The following is a 19,048-nucleotide window of genomic DNA, read 5'->3' on the forward strand; positions in this document are numbered from 1 at the left end:
ATGCCCTTCAGCCACTCCGAGATGTTATGAAGCACAGTGACTAAATGTGGAGCTCATTGCCATAAGGCAAGGCCGAAGCAGAAAAAACTCAACATATGTCGCAGGGGCTTGATACGTGCATGTGGGGTGGGGGTGGGGATGTGTACTGTAATGGAAAGGGTGGGGGGAGGGGCAGCAGAGGAATAGAGAAACAGGACAGGAAGAGCAGGATAAGAAAGGAGAAAGGAATTGATGACCACAGGCAGACTGATGGGAAGGGGTAGTTCTAATACATACAATTGTGAACATATTTACTTTACAAGGCTGGCGAATTCAGCAAGGCCAGAGGTGGCATCTGGTTATTTTGATGCAATCTTGGAGTCATACAGCACGGAAACAGACCCTTCGGTCCAACCAGTCCAACTATATTCCCAAAGTAAACTAATCCGACCTGCCTGCTCCTGGCCCATATCTCTCCAAACCTTTCCTATTCATATATCCATCCAAATGTCTTCTAAACGTTGTAATTGTACCCGCATCCACACACTTCATGTGTTCATCATGTGAACATGTGTAAAACAGTTTCCCCTCATGTCTTTTTTAAATCTCTCTCCTCTCACCTTAAAAATGTGCCCCCTAGTCTTGAAATTCCCATCCTAGGGAAAAGACAACTACCATTAACTCTATCTATACCGCTCATTATTTTCTAAACTTCTAACAGGTCACCTCTCAGCCTCCTACGCTCCATTGAAAAAAGTCCCAGCTGATTTAGCTTCTCCTTATAACTCAAACCTTCCATACCCAGCAACATCCTGGTAAATCTCTTCCGAACCCCCTCCAGTTTGATAATATCCTTCCTATAACTGGGCAACCTCCTATACTCAAAGGATTAAGCAATAAAGGCAAGCATGCCAAACACCTTTTTAACAATCCTGTCAATATGTGATGCAAACTTTAAAGAATTATGTACCTGCGCCCCTAGGTCCCTCTGTTCTACAACATTAATTGTATAAGCCCTACCATTAATTGTATAAGCCCTACCCTTGTTTGTTTTACCAAAATGCAATACCTCGCATTTATCCAGATTGAGCTCCATCTGCTATTTTCAGCCCATTGACCCATTTGATCAAGATCCCTTTGTAATCTTGGAAAACCTTCTTCACTGTCACCAATTTTGGTGTCGTCCACAAACTTACTAACTATGCCTTCTATATTCTCGACCAAATCATTTACATAAATGACAAACAAAAGAGGATCCAGAAACCATATGGTGGAAGCAGACAGAACTCATCACAAATGTTGCAAATGCTTGCCACATGCATGTGGCGGGGGCGGGGGGCGGGTGGAGAGAGAAGGGAAAATAGGAATGGAAAGGTGGAGAGGGATGGAGGTGTGGCAGAAGAATAGGGAAATATTGCAGGAAGAGCAGGATAAGAGACATCCAATGTATAAAAACCAACACTGATCTGTTGAGCTGAAAGGGCAGGAACAAGGGGCAATGGTACAGGCTCCTGTGAGCCTCCTCCGCAATTCATTACAGACAGCTCTGGCTTTGTCCCTCAACTCCACTTTCCTGACCACTCCTCAGATCTCAATCCCCCAAGAGACCCAGAAAATCAATTCATTGTTACCTTAAGTAGAATCAATGTTGAAGCATCTCAAGCCCCTTGAGAATTTCAAACATACCCACAAAGTTTTGCAAAGACATTCCTGCTGATTTCAGTTCTAAATGAGCGCCACATATCCTGACACCATTGAACCTGTTCTAGATTCCCTGGACATTGGAATCAACCTTGCAATATTGACTCTATCAAGATCCTACATGAAGAACAATAATAAAAACACTGGTCCCACTTCATCTGGACTGCTGTGTCCAGTTCTGAGCAATACACTTGAAAGATGATGTGAAGACCTTAGACAGGCCTCAGAATAGATTGACAAGAATATTTCCAGGAAATGAAGGATATCAGTTACATTGATAGATTGGAGACTAGGTGGTCCTCCAGGGAAAACACTAAAAGGTGATGTGATAGAATTGTTCAAAATCATGAAGGAGCTAGACAGAGTAAATAGAGAGAACTTGTTCCCATTGATTTAAGATGATTTCAAATGAATCAAAGGTGACAAGAGAATTTTTTTTAATGTAGCAAATGAGTAGGATCCGGAAAGTCAGGCCAATGCCAAGGCAGATTCAATTGAGTGTCAAAAGGAGTGGGATAAGCACCTGAAGAGAAAGACTTGGGCATGACAGAGAAAGGGTCGAGGAATAGGAGCAAGTGAGCTGCTGTTGCTGAGGGCTGGCACTAACATGACGGACTGAAGGGCCTCCTCTGATGCTGGAATGATTCTATCATTCTATAAGATGAAGAAGTTCTTAGTGTCAATGAAACATAATGGTCATTCAATTCATTAATAGTCGTGCGATTTTGCTTTATGCAAATTGTATCAATGACAAAAGTGGCTGGAGATGTTTGAGAGGTTACATAAATCCAATGCCTCCTCCTTTTGCCAGTTGGGAGGATCCAAAGTATCTTGAGTTCAGTCTGTCTCCATTCCATCTCAATAAAACAATAAACTGCATGTTGGTTTGGTGGAGAGGAAACATTGTCTTAATTCATGCTGAGGAGATAGTAGGAACTGCCGATGCTGGAGAATCTGAGATAACAAGGTGTAGAGCTGGAAGAAGGGTCTAGGCCCGAAACATCAGGTTTCCTGCTCCTCTGATGCTGCTTGACCTGCTGTGTTCATCACCTTGTTATCTTAACTCACGCTGGACCTGTTTAGGGAATGTTTAATGAGATAACAGGTGCTAGAAATGGCAAATAGAAAAACAGTTCATTCTACAATTCTGAGGAGTGAGAATTGAAATCTTCATAATCTAAACAACAGAACTTAATTCTCCCCAGAGCAATATCATTAACTACTCCCAGGGTGCTTTTGACAGCAGCTTTGAAGCATGAAGAACAGATATACCAGAAAATTATTAAAATATATATTATATATAAATGCTGGTACATGCATTGATCTCTTCCTACAACATTTTTGATTATGCTTACGAGGATGCTCCCTGGTAATTGGGGTGGGGGGGGCTTAATCTTATGAGCAAAGGCTAAACAGGTTGGGGACAGTAAGGACTGCAGATGCTGGAAGCCGGAGTCAATAGATGTGAAGCTGGTAAAACACAGCGGGTCAGACAGTCCAAAACATTGACTTTCCCGCTCGGGATGTTGTCTGACTTGCTGTGCATTCCTGGTTTCAAGTCTATTGACTCTAAACAGGTTAGGATTCTACTCACTGGTTTAGAAAAATAACAGGTGATCTCATTGAAACATACCGGATCCTCAAGGGCCTTGACAGGGCAATTGCTGAATGTTTCCCATCACGGGAGAGTCTAGGTCCAGAGGGCATAGTTTCAGAATACAGATTTAAGACCTAGATGAGGAGGAATTTCTTATCTCAGAGTATTGAGGGCCTTTGGAACTCTTTGCCACAGAACGCTTTGGGCAGAGTTCTTGTATTTAAGGCTGCGATCAATAGATTCTTGACCTGTCGGGGAATCAAGGATTAGGGGGAAGGGGCAGGATAGTGGGTGTGAGGAATGTCGGATCAGCCATATCCTATTGAGTGGTGGAGCAGGCTCAAGGGGCTGAATGGGCCTACTCCTGTTCCTATTTCTTATCATATTAGTTGATGGAAATATATCCAGATGGATATATTTATTTGATGAGGAACAGAGGGAAATTCAACCTTAATTTTAGCAGGGACAATATGGTTTGCATTGTCTCTCAAGGGCATAACAACTCTCTTGCAAGATGTTATTCTCCAGAGCTACAATTCTGACAAGAGAGAGAAACAAACTGGAAAGGAGAGAGAGGCTGACAACCAGAACCAGACTGAGGATATAAGATTGTGCTAACACACACAATTGTGAGCATCTTTACCCTACAAGGCTGGTGTAATTAAGCAGAAGGATTCAGCAAGGCACTCCTTTGAATGCTGGAAGCGGCATCCTGTTGTTTTGATGGTGACGGAGAGACACCCTACATTCAGCAATTTTGACAATGTTGCTGCCTGTCTTTTAAATGCAAGCTGGGTTGTTTCCCACCCAGGCTTGTCAAACAAATAAAAATAATTCAAGTAGAACATGAGAAACTTAAATGAATCTATTAAAAATACTGCTCAGAAGGATTTTAGGCTGCAGGAGATGCAATTACACACCAGACACAGAAACCAAGGGAAAGATGCAGGCACAGAAAGTTGAACCTACTCCTGAAGGATTGGTGTGAAATAAACCACGGATGTTGGGGATCGGAAACAAAAACAGATATTGCCGGCTAAACTCAGCAGGTGTGACAGCATCTGCGGGGAGAAAGCAGAGTTAATGTTCAGACTACAATATGAGTCTTTATATGAACCGTCATTGGACTCAAAAAGATAACTGTTTCACCTGCAATTTCTGTTTTAGTCTCAAAGGATCCAAAATTGGAAAGATGGGAGGCAGAAACGTAGAAAGAGGGCGAGAGTGTGAATTAGAATACTTTGCGTTCATAATCCATATTCATTTAAGAAATCTGCTGTTTGTTTAACATATCCGTAAGCTTTTCATAGCACACTGTTGCTGTGATCTAACAGACAACGAGTGTTATGTTGCCATATTGTTACAGACTTGAATGTTAATGTGTGTTGCGTTTTGTTTAATTTTAATCTTGATTGAAAATATTTTGCTTTGCTTAGGTCAAGTGGTAATTGGAATTGGGCAGCCTAGGTCATTACAAAAATGCTGGAATCTTAGCAAGGTGGATATTTTTGATTGAATATTCATGACTAATTGAATGTAGCACTTTGTTTGAAGCTGTGTTCTACATGAGTCATCAGAGCTGCACATCTATTCCTTAACGCTCAATTAAATCTTCAATCCTTTCGAAAAAATTGCTCTCTGTTCAGCACTAGAACCTAACAGCCTTTTAAATTTGGAAGGAAATTTATGATATGTGAAACTGGCTCTTAAAATAACATGGCAAATGTATTGCTGCTTTTATCCTGTTGTATTAAAGGCCTATTTGAATAAAAAACATCCAAAAGCAGCTGGAGTTTTAATGACTGGCCTCACATCCAGTTTTCACAAAAGTCACAAAACTCCGATGTAGCTTCACATCCTGAGATCCACATTCAGTGCCATGCACTGCTATATCAACACACTCTCATTCTCTCTCTCTCTCTCCCCATCAGCACTGCCTCACGCTGACTCGGAGCTACCTTGCCCATCCAGTTCCACTTCATTCACCACCTCCTTTGACACTCTAACAAGAAACTTACAGAGACTGCCTCTGATGCAGTGTTATTGTTTCAAATTTCAGCACATGAGCCAATAAAGTGGAGAATCACGAGGGAGCTTCTTATTGCATAGAGTTAACTGACATTGGACCAAAGTCGATGAATGAACATCTTGCAACGTTTACACCTCATTTAAGGTAAGAACTGCAATGTCATAATTACTTCAAAATTGATATGGAACCAAAGAAAAGGATATTATGAATGGTTTAGTCTGAGTAATTCAAGAGATACTGATGGTATCTACACGTATAACTGCAGAGAGGCTGTCTTCTATATTCTGCTACCAGAAATTCTTAACACTACCAAAGAACACGTTTGACTGAACTTTTCTATTCAATTAGTCCAAGATACAAATTTATAACAAATTGACAGGTGAATAATAGAATGCATGCAGGAACAATGTTCCCTAATAACTGCACCATCACTCCCAGTGTTCTCAAATGGCAATCATTATCCCAACGTTATTCCCAACACTGACTCCCAGCTCCATATGACGCTGCCACACACTAATGTCAGAAGTCTGTGCAGAAGAAAAGAAAGTGAGGGGGAATGTGGGTATGCATCAATTGATTTAATTACGCCTTGAGATAAAGTTATTGGGACAGAAGAAGTTCCATATTCATCCAGAACTTTTAAAATGAGAACTGCATAAGCTGGTAAACATGGCTCCATTATCTACACAATCCCAGCAGACCCCCTCTGCTGCTGCCTGAGATGTGTGTTTCTTACAATAATGCCTTTAGGTCAGGACAATCTTCAGCTGCTGAAATAAGGTTTGAGTTAGAGCTGTTCGCTGATGATTGCACAATGTTCACCGCCATTTTGTAATTCCTCAGATAATGAAACAAGACCTACACAACATCCAGCCTCAGTTGGTAAGTTGCAAATAACAACTATGCCACGCATAAGTGCAAGGCAATGACCATCTCCAACAAGAGAGAACTGGACCATCTTCTCTTGACACTTAGTGGCATGAACATCGCTGAACCAACATCCTGGGAGTTACCACTGGTCAGAAACTGAACTGGACTAGCCTCATAAATACTACAACTACAAGAGGCTGGGAATCTTGCAACTGGAATCACACCTCCTGACTCCTGAAAAACCTGTACTCCGTCGACTAGGCACAGTCAGGAGTGTGATACAATGTTCCCCACTTTCTTGGATTGGTGCAGCTCCAACAGCACTCAAGAAGTTTGACACCATCCAGGCTGTTTGATTGGCACCACATCCACAAGCATCCACTCCACTGACTCTCAGTGCGTACCATCTGCAAATGCACTGCGGAAATTCAAAGATTCTTAGATGGCACCTTCCAAACCCACAAGTACTTCCATCTAAAAGGACAAGGGCAGCAGATACATAGGAACACCAGTACTTTCACGTTGCCCTCCAAGCCACTCACCATCCTGACTTGGGAATACATAGCCATTCCTCCACTGTCACTGGGTCAAAATCCTGGAATTCCCTCCCTAACTGCTCCGTCTATACTTACAGCACATGGATACAGTGCTCAAGGACAATTAGGGATGGACAAGAGATCCTGGTCCAGCCCCCAGTGACACCCATGACTGACACCCAAATTTAAAAAAAACACTACATTTGGTCTGGAGCAGTGTTGGTCATCGGGAATTTTGTCTTAAATACCAAAAGAATTGTGGATGCTGGAAATCAGAAACAACACCAGAAATTGCTAGAAAAGCACAGCAGGTCTGGCAGCATCTGTGGAGAGAAATCAGAGTTAACATTTCAGGTCTGGTGACCCTTCCTCAGAACTGGAAATTCCATAGATCATAGAATCCCTACAGTGTGGAAACAGGCCCTTCAGCCCAACAAGTCCACACTGACCCTCAGAGCCTCCCACCCAGACCCATCCCTCTATAATCCACCTAATCTACACATCCCTGAACACTGCGGGGTAAATTAGCATGGCCAATCCACCTAGCCTGCACATCTTTGGACTGTGGGGTGAAACCGGAGCACCTGGAGGAAACCCACACAGACACAGGGAGAATGTGCAAACTCCACACAGACAGTCGCCCGAGGGTGGAATTGAACCCGGGTCCATGGCGCTGTGAGGCAGCAGTGCTAACCACTGAGCCACCGTGCCGCCCCAACGTTGAGGAGTTAATTTGGCGATGTATTCATGGTCGATAATAGCAATGCTGGAATCACGGTGTCATTACTCACTGACAGATATCATGAGCTGCCTAATCTGCATACGTCTGGCACAATTTCCCTGCACTAACACCCTCACCAAAACACTGCTCAGCAACGCATACAGAGGAGAATTGTGGGGTATATGGAATTTGAATTTCGCTAAGTGCATAGACAATAGAAGGCCCATATTCCACAGGTGATTTTGCCTCAGTATCTCCAGTACAGGGAGCACACCTCCTCCTCCTCTCTCCCACTGCCCCATGTTCCGTTAGTGACGAACGCCCATAAGCCTGGAGTTAATGCAGAGTCTCAAAATCACCTGATTTTGCCATCCTAACTTTGATAACATTTTAACAGGACCAAGTTATTTTCCAGCAGTAGATCTATAAAGCTACTTTTATGAAGCATGTTTAGGGGTATTGAGCTTAATGATCAACCATGATCCCATTGAAGGCAGATCAGGCTCAAGGGGCTGAATGGCCTACTCCTGGTCCTTTTCTCAATGTAACAATATGCAACACAGAGCAGCTGTAAGTGATTTTTCTGTTTAGATATCTAGTGTAGCTTTACTGCATATTTGGCAGTACAGACTTGATGGGCCGAAGGGGCTCCTCTGTAGTGTATGTTCCAATGAAAGTCCACATGCACTGGAACTACTATACCCCTTGGCTCTTCCACTGGGTCAGAATCTCACACAGTATCTGTAGAGCTGGATAAGTTTGACAAATATTCATAAATGCACATTTTCAATTTGTGGGAAGCTGCAGTGTGTAATGGCTGTTCCATCTGTTTCTAACCTCCACAATACTCAACATCGCCAGCATCTACTAATTAAATTTATTAACACTCAAAGAATTTGATGATTCATGCCGAGAGAATATTAATCCAGTGTCATGTTTTCAAAGAGGCTAATAAAAAAATGTTGACAGAAGATGATGTTTGCATATCAGAGTGACAACCACATCTACAACAAAAACATTTAAAATCACATACAAAAGTAACATGTGATTATGGGCTCACTTGGTAATATTGTGAGCTCAACAATGCATACAATGTTGAGAGGGTGGCCATTTTTCCCCTGCCAGGTTATAAAGTCTAACAGCCCAAAGTTCTACTAGAGTTGCCCATTTCTTAAACTGAAATTCTGAAGAAGGGTGACCCAAAACCTTTCAAGATGGCGTTGGTACAATAGGTTGTGGTCCGCCTCGTCAGACCCTGTCTGCTCTAGGTTAGCAGCATCGGTTTCTCTACGTATTTTTCATCTTTTTCCTTTTTCTCTTCCTTTCTTCTTCATCTTCGAGGCCAGAGCGATGTCGGCAGGGCAGTGCCTGCAGCGGTGGTGACGGTAGGCCCAGAGCCTGGGCTCCTGGCCGTGGTAGGCCTGAAGTCGGGCCTCTTAGCAACAGTAGCTGGGACTCCTGGTGGCAATAGGCCTGGAGCCTGAACTCTTGGTGGTGTCAGCGAGGTAGCAGTGGCAGCAGAGCCAGGGGCTCCTGGGGCATCAGTGTTGTATTGCTGTTCCCAGTGTGGGGGATTCCTCGAGGACCAGAACACCTTGCAGACACCTCACAACAGCCCTGATGCTGTGCATGCGACCCCAGTATGAACAGAAGATGAACTCATACTTAAGTAATTTCTTTTTATCCTCATTATAACTCAAAATGGCGTCAGATTGTGGCAACAAAACACTTTTCACTGTATGTCCAAGATATATGTGAGAATAAAAAAATCATTCAAATCATTCATTCATTTATTCATTCAAAGACCATTATCACTAATTGTCTTTCCTCTTGAACCCATGCCCACCTCAACTCTGCTCCACATTTTATTCTGGGTCTTCAGAGCAGTTTTCCCTGAACACGGAGCACAGTGTTGTTCCTAGAGCTCCACCACAGAGCTGCAGTTTCAGGGAAAGACTGTGTTCGGTTTCTTTCTCACAAGATTTACTGCCACGTGATATATTTAAATGTCCAATATGCACATTAGTGACTGACAAGTGGGTGAATGAGTGAATGGGTGGGTGGGTAAATGAATGAATGAATGAGTGGGCGAATGGGTGGATGGGTAAACGAATGAATGAGTGAGTGGGCGAATGAATTGATGAGTTAATGGGTGGATTGGCAGATGACAGTGGTTTTGGTTGATCATCAGGAGAATAAGGGTGAATGCGAATCAGTGAGAGTGAGTGGGGAGGATCAGTTGCGCAGTTATCCAGGAGTTTGTCTCGGATTGTTCTGTCTGGTGCAGTGACACAGTGGCTCAGTGGTTAGCACTGCTGTCTCACAGTGCCAGGGACCTGGGTTCAATCCTAGCCTAGGGCAACTAACTGTCTGTATGGAGTTTGCACATTCTCCGTGTCTGCACGGGTTTCTTCCGGGTGCTCCGGTTTCCTCCCACAGTCCAAAAACATGCAGTTCAGGTGGATTGGCCACAGTAAACAGTAGAGGGTTTCAGGGAAAGGTTTGGTACTGCATGACTGAACAAGATGACCAAATCCTAAAGGGCATTGTTGCTAGATCGGGTCTGTCGCAGGCATGAGGGAATCAAAAAGAGAGGGAAAAACCTACTTGGCTTTGTCTTCAGCAATCTGCCTGTTGCAGATGCATCTGCCATGACATTACTGGTAGGAGTGGCCACTATACTATCCTTAGGGAGACAATGTCCTTGCTCCACATTGAGGATACCTTCATCATGTGCTAATTGAAGTACATTTCAAACAACTAGATAGATTTCTAGTAACTGAAGACTGGGCATCCATGAGGCGCTGTGGGCCATCAACAGCAGCAGAATTGAACTCCAGCACAACCTATAACCTCATGGCCCGGCATATCCCCCTCTCAACCATTACCATCAAGCCAGGGGATCAACCCTGGTTCAATGGAGAGTGCAGGAGGGTATGCCAGGAGCAGCACCGGGCATACCTGAAAATGAGGTGTCAACCTGGTGAAGCTATAAATCAGGATGACTTGCTAGTGAAGGTCAGATTGCAGTGATCCCACAACCAATTGATCAGATCTAAGCTCTGCAGTCCTGCCACATCCAGTTGTGAATGGTGGTGGATGATTAAACAACTCACTGGAGGAGGAGGCTCCACAAATATCCCCATCCTCAATGATGGAAGAGCCCAGCACATCAGTGTAAAAGATAAGGCTGAAGCTTTCGCAGCAATCTTCAGCCAGAAGTGCCGAGTGGATGATCCATCCCGGCCTCCTCCAGTGGTTCCCAGCATTACAGATACCAGTCTTCAGTCAATTCGATTCACTCCACGTGATATCAAGAAACGGTTGGAGACACTGGATACTGCAAAGGCTACGGGCCCTGACAACATTCCGGCAATAGTACTGAAGAATTGTGCTCCAGAACTTGCTGCTCCCCTAGCCAAGCTGTTCCAACACTGTATCCAAGGAGCAGGACAAACCCCAGCCGGCCAATTCCCGCCCCATCAGTCTCCTCTCCATCATCAGGAAAGTGATGGAAGGTGGCACTAACAGTGCTATCAAACAGCACAGGTTCAGCAATAACCTGCTCAGTGACACCCAGTTTGGGTTCCGCCAGGGCCACTCAGCTCCTGATCTCATTACAGCCTTGGTTCAAATATGGACAAAAGAACTGAATTCCAGAGGTGAGGTGAGAGTGACAGCCCTTGACATCAAGGCTGCATTCGACTGAGTGTGGCATCAAGGAGCCCTAGCAAAACTGAAATCAGTGGGCATCGGGGCAAACGCTCCGGTGGTTGGTGTCACACCTGATGCAGAGGAAGATGGTCGTGGTTTTGGGAGGTCAGTCATCTCAGCTCCAGGACATCTCTGCAGGAGTTCCTCAGGGTAGTGTCCTAGGCCCAACCATCTTCAGCTGCTTCATCAATGACCTTCCCTCCATCATAAGGTCAGAAGTGGGGATGATCACAGATGATTGCACAATGTTCAGCATCATTGGTCACTCCTCAGATACTGAAGCAGTCCATGTTCACATGCAACAAGATCTGGACAATATCCAGGCTTGGGCTGACAAGTGGCAAGTGACATTCGCGCCACACAAATGCCAGGCTATGACGATCTCTGATCAGAGACAATCCATCCATGGCCCCATGGTATTACCATCACTGAATCTCTGACAAGCAACATCTAGGATTACTGCAGTGAGTAACTCACCTCCTGAGTCTCCAAAGCCTATCCACCATCTACAAGTCAGGACTGTCACAGAACAGAGTTGACTAGTCTGGGTGGTTGCAGCTCCAACAATTGAATCCAGGACGAAGCACCTCACTTGACAGGCATCACATCCACCACTACGAACATTCACTCCCTCCATGAGCAATGCAGTGTTGACATTGTGCACCATCAATAAGATGCACGGCAGGAACTCACCACGACACTATTGGCACTTTGCAAACACACAATCTTTTTCCCAAAAGGATAAGGGCATTAGATACACGGGAACACCACCACCTTCAAGTTCCCCTCCAAGTCACTCACCATCCTGACTTGGAAATATATCGTTGTTCCTTGGTGATGGCTGGGTCAGAATCCTGGAATTCCCTCACTAAGGAGTTGTGGGTCAACCTATGGCACGTGCAGCGTGGCAGTTCAAGGAGGCAGCTCACCACCACCTTAAGGACAACTAGGGTCGGGCAATAAAGATATTTTCTAATCAACCTGTTCAGGGATGTTATTACACATCTCTTGAGCAGGGGGAACATGAATCCTGGGCCTCCTGGTCTAGTGGCAGGAATACTACCACTGTGCCACAACAGCGATGTCTACCTACTCCAACAAATTAAAAAAAAATCCTCACCCCTCTGAACTGCTGCCCTAACCCTCTTACAGTCCTTAAGCAATGAAACAGGAACACTGCCTACATACATTAATATGGGGTAACACAGTGTGGAGCTGGAGGAACACAGCAGGCCAGGCAGCATCAGAGGAGCAGGAAAGCTGACGTTTCGGGTCAGGAGAAGGGTCCCAACCCAAACCATCAGCTTTCCTGCTCCTCTGATGCTGCCTGGCCTGCTGTATTCCTCCAGCTCCACACTGTGTTACCTCTGACTCCAGTATCAGCAGTTCTTACTATCTCTAAGTCATTAATGTGGGGAGTGTGTTCTATTGTAAATTCAAGTCCCTTGCTTCAAAGAGCCAAACGTTTGAGGAGAAAGAAGAATGCAAGCCATTAGCTACTGATTCTTCAGCAAGGCATAGCCATTCAAAGGGAGGGTGTGTGGGTTTTGTTGAGATTTCCCCTAACAACCTGTCTCTAGTCTACTCCTTGACGTTTTTACATTTCCCACACAGAGAAAACCTTACAACAGCCTTAAAGAGATGGACATCACATCTGTGCACCAGATGCTCGGATACCCATGGGCAAAGCAATGGGAGATCACAGAGTACACTGTAATCTTATTCACATGTCACATCCTGTCGATAGAAACTTATGCACGTTAACCCAATCTAGTCCGGTAGGAGTCAGTCTCTCTCTGCAGAGGGCTCCAAAAATATTGTTCCGCAATTGTGCTGCAAAATTGAAATGTTGTGTCAATATATTTTGTACCCTACGTATTTGTTGATACAGGTCATGCTAATGGGATTTAGCACTTTGCTATTTAAATTGCCCTCTAGCAATGTCATGTAAGAGTGTAACTGTGACACAGAGGAGTCGCTCAGTACCAGATGGAAGTGACAGAGACTGTGTTCCGTTGTGAATTCTGTACACGCACAGAAGGTGAGAACAGAACAGTGCTGCTGTTTCTATTTATCTCCCAGACATCAAGGATTGAGCATCGAGACACACCTGACACTCTGAGTGAGTTACTCCCCTTTCTTCATGTGCTTATAGAAAGGGACAGAAATGTTATTGCTCAGGGACTTATTACATATAGCTGTTTCAAAGCAGGTACATCCCTTAGGCCCGAAACGTCAGCTTTCCTGCTCCTCTGATGCTGCTTGACCTGCTGCGTTCATCCAGCTCTACACTTTGTTATCTCAGATTTTCCAGCATCTGCAGTTCCTACTATCTCTGAAACATCCCCGAGGGGGACAGTATATAGAGGATGCAAGTCACGTCAGGAAACCAGAAAGATGCTGAAGATAAAGGAAGTGATGCAGATCTAGAACGTGCTCTTTGAGCAGGCAGGAATATCATATCGAGATCGAAGGGCTTCCGAAAGAACAATGTCTGGAGCTCAAAGAAAAAACCGCAACAAGACCCAGAAGCACACAACCATCCTATCGATCTCACTGAACATGCAAGATCTCTCTGCTTTTCATCAGCTTTCTCCCTAACGTTGATGCAACAGTGAGGAAAGTGGATGTTCTCCACTTTTGTCTCCACCTTTTCAGGTTTTGCTCTGAATTTCTCCTGCACTCAATCAGTGCCACCTCCAACCCTTTGTCAACACGCGACAGTCAGACATTGCAGTGCAGGGTATTGAGTTCTTTGAAAGTTGCATCACAGGTAGACAGGGTGGTTAAGAAGGTGTTTAGCACACTTGCCTTCATTGCTCAGACCTCTGAGTATAGGATTTGGGACTTCATGTTGAGGCCACTTTCGGAGTACTGTGTACATTTCTGGTCAGCCTGCTATGGAAGTATATTGTTAAACTGGAGAAGGCTCAGTAAGCATTTATGAGGATGTTAACAGGACTGGATGGTTTGAGTTATAAGGAGAGATTGGATAGAGTTCATAGAATCCTACAGTTTGGAAACAGGCCATTCGGCCCAACAAGTCCACACCACACCACTGAAGAGCATCCCACCAAGACCCACCCCCCTACACTTTCCCATGTTTAATCCACCTAACTTAGAACTCCTGGACACTATGGGCAGTTTAGCATGGCCAATCCACCTAATCTGCACATTTTTGGACTGTGGGAGGAAACTGGAGCACCCGGAGGAAACCCACGCAGACACGGGGAGAATGTGCAAACTCCACACAGACAGTTGACCGAGGTCCCTGGCGCTGTGAGGCAGCAGTGCTATAGGCTGGGACTTTTTTCACTGCAGCATAGGACCTGATAGAGGTTTACAAAATCATGAGGGACATAGATTAGTTGAATAGAAAAGGTCTTTTCCTCAGGATAAGGGAGTCCAAAACCAGAGCGTTAGGTTTAAGGTGAGAGGGGAAAGATTTAAAAAGGATGTGAGGGGCAACTTTTTCACACAGAGAGTGATTTGTGTGTGGAATGAACTGCTAGAGGAAGTGGTTGATGCAGATAGAGTTACAACATTTAAAAGACATTTGGACAGGTACATGGATAGGAAAGGTTTAGAGGGATATGGGCCAAACACTGGCAAATGGGACTAGATTAGGTTGGGAAACCTGGTTGGGCTGAAGGGTCTGTTTCTGTACAGTATGACTCTATGACTCTATAATTGTTCATTTTCTCTTCTCAAGTTTGGGGTTGATGCTTTTTTCTCTGATGTGTGAGAACAAAAATCTTGACATCCAAGTCTGAACATATGCCCAGCACCCCACGATGCCCGGCACCCTGCCATGCCCAGCATTGCTGCATCTCAAATGACAAAGAGTCAATCCACTTCTATCCATCCTTGGGCAGCTATCTGCAGTTACTGACTGTGGGTTCCTTAGGCCTCCCCATCCGACCTGTCAATTGTTAAACTTTTGTCCATTGTACATCTGCAATGGGAACAAAAAATGCTGGAAATATTCAGCCTGTTAAGGCAGAGAGAAACAGTTAATGTTTGTTGGGTCATTGAAAGGCCATCAAGCTGAAACACTGTTGAGGATTTGATGTAAGTGCTGGGGTAGAGAAGTGGTGGGAACCTAGTATCTCCTTTCACTGGGAGGCATGATGCTATTTAATTCCAATCAGGTACGTATCCGAGCAGTGTCTGGCTTCTCATTGGATTTTAGTCCCCAGTAATCCCCAACCTCGGAGGGCTAGTAACGGGTTGGAAGCTCTCCAGAGCCATCAGCACCAACAGTAACAGGGGCCACTAGCATATATTACAGTGAGCTGTACAAGGCATGGGGTAGGATGAGGGATGGCTTTCTGCCGAGAGTCTCCCTTCGCCTAACTCTGGTCCGTGGATCACACACCATGTACCTGTGAACAAGTGACTCTCTCCCAAACTCTAGTTGGCCACAGGCAAACGGTGCAACAGGTTGCTGCGTGCTCTCCCCTGATAGCGAGTCCCTAGCCAATGCTGTGCCCTTAAAGACTTCAACTGGTCTGTGGGCAGCAGGACCATGAACAGCTCATCACCAACAGGAGACACCAGGGTGATGGGATCTCCACCCTACACCATCTCCACAGGTTATTAAATCCTGATTCTTTCTCTACTGATGCTGCCTGAATGATTCTCGCATTTCTGTTTTTTTTCTCAAATTTCCATCATTTGTGATATTTCACTTTTACACTTCCATAACTGTCCTCTTGAAATTTTCTCTCTTTCGTTTCAATATTTGCAATGCGAGGTTTAGGTACACGGATGGCCCAAAGATAATGAAGCAAGAATTCTTTATTCCACACGGGAAAGCAACTTGAAGTTAAACAAGAGAAGGTAGAGTATTTCCATGAAACGAAGCAGTGGTTCAGTTGTTGAGTAAATCCTTCACCTGTCTCTCCCCTCTTTCCATGAGGTCTCTTCCCAACCAAGTCACCTCGCCCACCAGAGAGAGTCCACTCACTTGAGCTCCTCAGCTTGGTGTCCACCCTCACTGTCGCCACCTGCTGCTGGACGCCCTGTTATTGCATGTAAGATGTCTGCCACCATTCAGCCTGAATTCTCTCTCCCAAGATGCAGAAGATTGTGGGTTCCAACCCTACTGCAGAGACTGGAGCATATTGTCCATTTCACTGTACCACTGAAGGACTGCGGCATTGTCAGAGGCACTGTCCTTTTAATCAGACATTTCGCTGTGGGTCCTGTCGAGTTGCTGAAGTGAACATTAAAGATCTCTCAGTATTTCACGGAAGAAGAACAGAGAATCATCATGCTCTCGTGGCCAACATTTATCCCTCAATTAACATCTCTATAACAAATTAGCTGTCACTTTTTTTTTCCTGCATTCCACCAATTACTATAATTCAAATGTACTGCACTGGCTGTGATAAAGTTGTTAGAAGCTCTTCTAATAGACTTTAAATCAAAATAAATCTGCTATCTTATCTAAGGTTAAGCAAAGCAATTAGAAGTTGCCAGCTCAGTAAGGCACAATATAAAATTCTGCTTTTAAATGAACGTCCAGAGAATTGTATGGCCAGAAGAAGCAGCAATAATCACCAATTATCTGAGACACCAAAGCTGCTGTGCCATTTCCTTCACATCCATTTTCTTAACTGCTGGACCCAGGCACATGTTCTATACCCCACCCTTTCTTTTCACTCAACCCTACTGCTCAAACATCTCAGCTTCCCATTACTTCAGCTGCAGTTCTATAATAAATTGAACAATAGAATCCAACACTCTCCTCAATAGCTCACCAAGGATGTTTAAAATATTAAATAAGCATCATCTGTTGAACTTCTAACATTGATTTGATTTTGATTTTATTGTCACGTGTACCGAAGTACAGGAATACAGTGAAAAGCGTATAATGTTGCCACACAAAGCATCATAGAATCCCCACAGCGTGGAAACAGGCCCTTCGGCCCAACAAGTCCACACCGACCCTCAGAGCATCCCACCTCCCCTATAACCCACCTAATCTACACATCCCTGGACACTATGGGTGACTTAGCATGGCCAATCCACCCAACCTGCACATCTTTGGACTGTGGGAGGAAACCGGAGCACCCAGAGGAAACCCACGCAGACACGGGGAGAATGTGCAAACTCCACACAGACAGTCACCCGAGGGTGGAATCGAACCCAGGTCCCTGGTGCTGTGAGGTAGCAGTGCTAACCACCTAGCCACCATGACACCCTCAGGTACCATCTTAGGTACAAGTACCTAGATACAGAATCTTAAGAACAAAGGTAGAAAGGAAGAATAAAGATAAAAGTTAAACATTGCAGTACTTATAGTGTAGTGTAAAACATACAAAGTAAGGTTAAAAGTTACACATTGTTTTCTGCTTAAACCAAAGAAGGTCTGCAAAGAAATAAAGCCGAAAGTTCAAACATTAGAGTCTTTCTTAGATGCTTGGCCACGATGGGACTGGACTTGGAGGAATCACCTTGAGACTGGATGTTCACACCGAGTCCACAACAGGCCATGAGGCCACCACGTACCGCTGAAAGACCACCATGAGAGACCACCAAACTGGGGCAAAAGCTCACCTTGCTGGGTCTGCGCTGAGTCCGAGGCTGGGAGTCGGTGGCCAGGAGAAGAAAGAAGACAGAAGAAGGGAAAAAAAAGCACGAAAAGAGAAGGAAAAAAAAGCACGAAAACAAGAAAAGGAAACAGAAGGAGCGGACGAGCTCAGTGTGAAGAGTCCTACTCTGCCGCCATCTCGATACTTCTTATAACTGCACCGGTATTGGGCTGCAGAATGTAACACAGAAGATGGCATTCTGAATTGTTAGATGGCGCGTGTGTGGCAAGGCGACACTTGCTGTCCATTGCTAACTGCTTTTTCAGTGAAGAGTCAGTCGCATTGCCGTTGGTCCGGAATCACATGTCAGCCAGTCCAGGTAAAGATAGCAGATTTCCATTCTTAAAAGCATCACTGACCACGAATAAAACAAAGAACTGCAGATGCTAGGTTCTGAAGAAGGTTGACTGGACTCGAAACATTAACTCGGTTTCTCTCTCCACAGATGCTGCCAGACCTAATGGGTTTCTCCAGCACGTTCTACTTTTGTCAGAATGAGCGAACTAGATGTGTTCTTACAATAACTGACAATAGTTTCATGCTCACCGTTAGTGACTCTAGCTTTATATTCTAGATTTATTCATTGATTTATTAATTGTAGCTGCCATGGTGGGATTTTAACCCAGTATTCCTCAGTCCAGAGACATTACCAGAACGGCACTGCCTCCCCATTTAGCACAATCAACATTCCTCAGGACATAGAGAAACAAAGAGAAGGAATGCTCTACAAATGGATTTTTGATTGCCACAGAATTCTCAGGGTCTTGAAAATACTGCACATAATGGAAAACACATAATTGCAATCCCTTGCAATATCAGCTCTCGAACTTTATTTGAAATGCTACGGGTTTCACTGAGTATGGTTGCGTGGCTACCATAATGCCTCTCAGAGTTAAGCAAACGTTTCATGCCTTGATGTCTTGGAAACTGTGCAAGTTTCCACCTTCCTTCATTAAGTTTCTCAATGCAAAATTCCGATCCAGGATAAAAAAAAAGCACTCAACAATACAGATGGACAATGATGGAATTGTGTCGAACAAGAAATGCCTGAAAGACAGTGTAACAAAGTATAGCCTGAGGTCAGTGACGTTATTAGGAACAGGCCTTCCTACAAGAGCCTCAACCCGTTATGTTATTTCCAAACCAATGATGTGATGCTAACAGAAGAAGTGGCCAGCTCCCAGTATATTGCAATAAACAAGGTTTCAAAGATGTCACCTGAAATGCAACATGTTTGCTGCAAGGGCACAAATCATAGAACATAGAACATAGAACATTACAGCGCAGTACAGGCCCTTCGGC

This window comes from Rhincodon typus, chromosome 13 (assembly GCF_021869965.1).
Source record: "Rhincodon typus isolate 14 chromosome 13, sRhiTyp1.1, whole genome shotgun sequence".
Lineage (NCBI taxonomy): Eukaryota > Metazoa > Chordata > Chondrichthyes > Orectolobiformes > Rhincodontidae > Rhincodon > Rhincodon typus.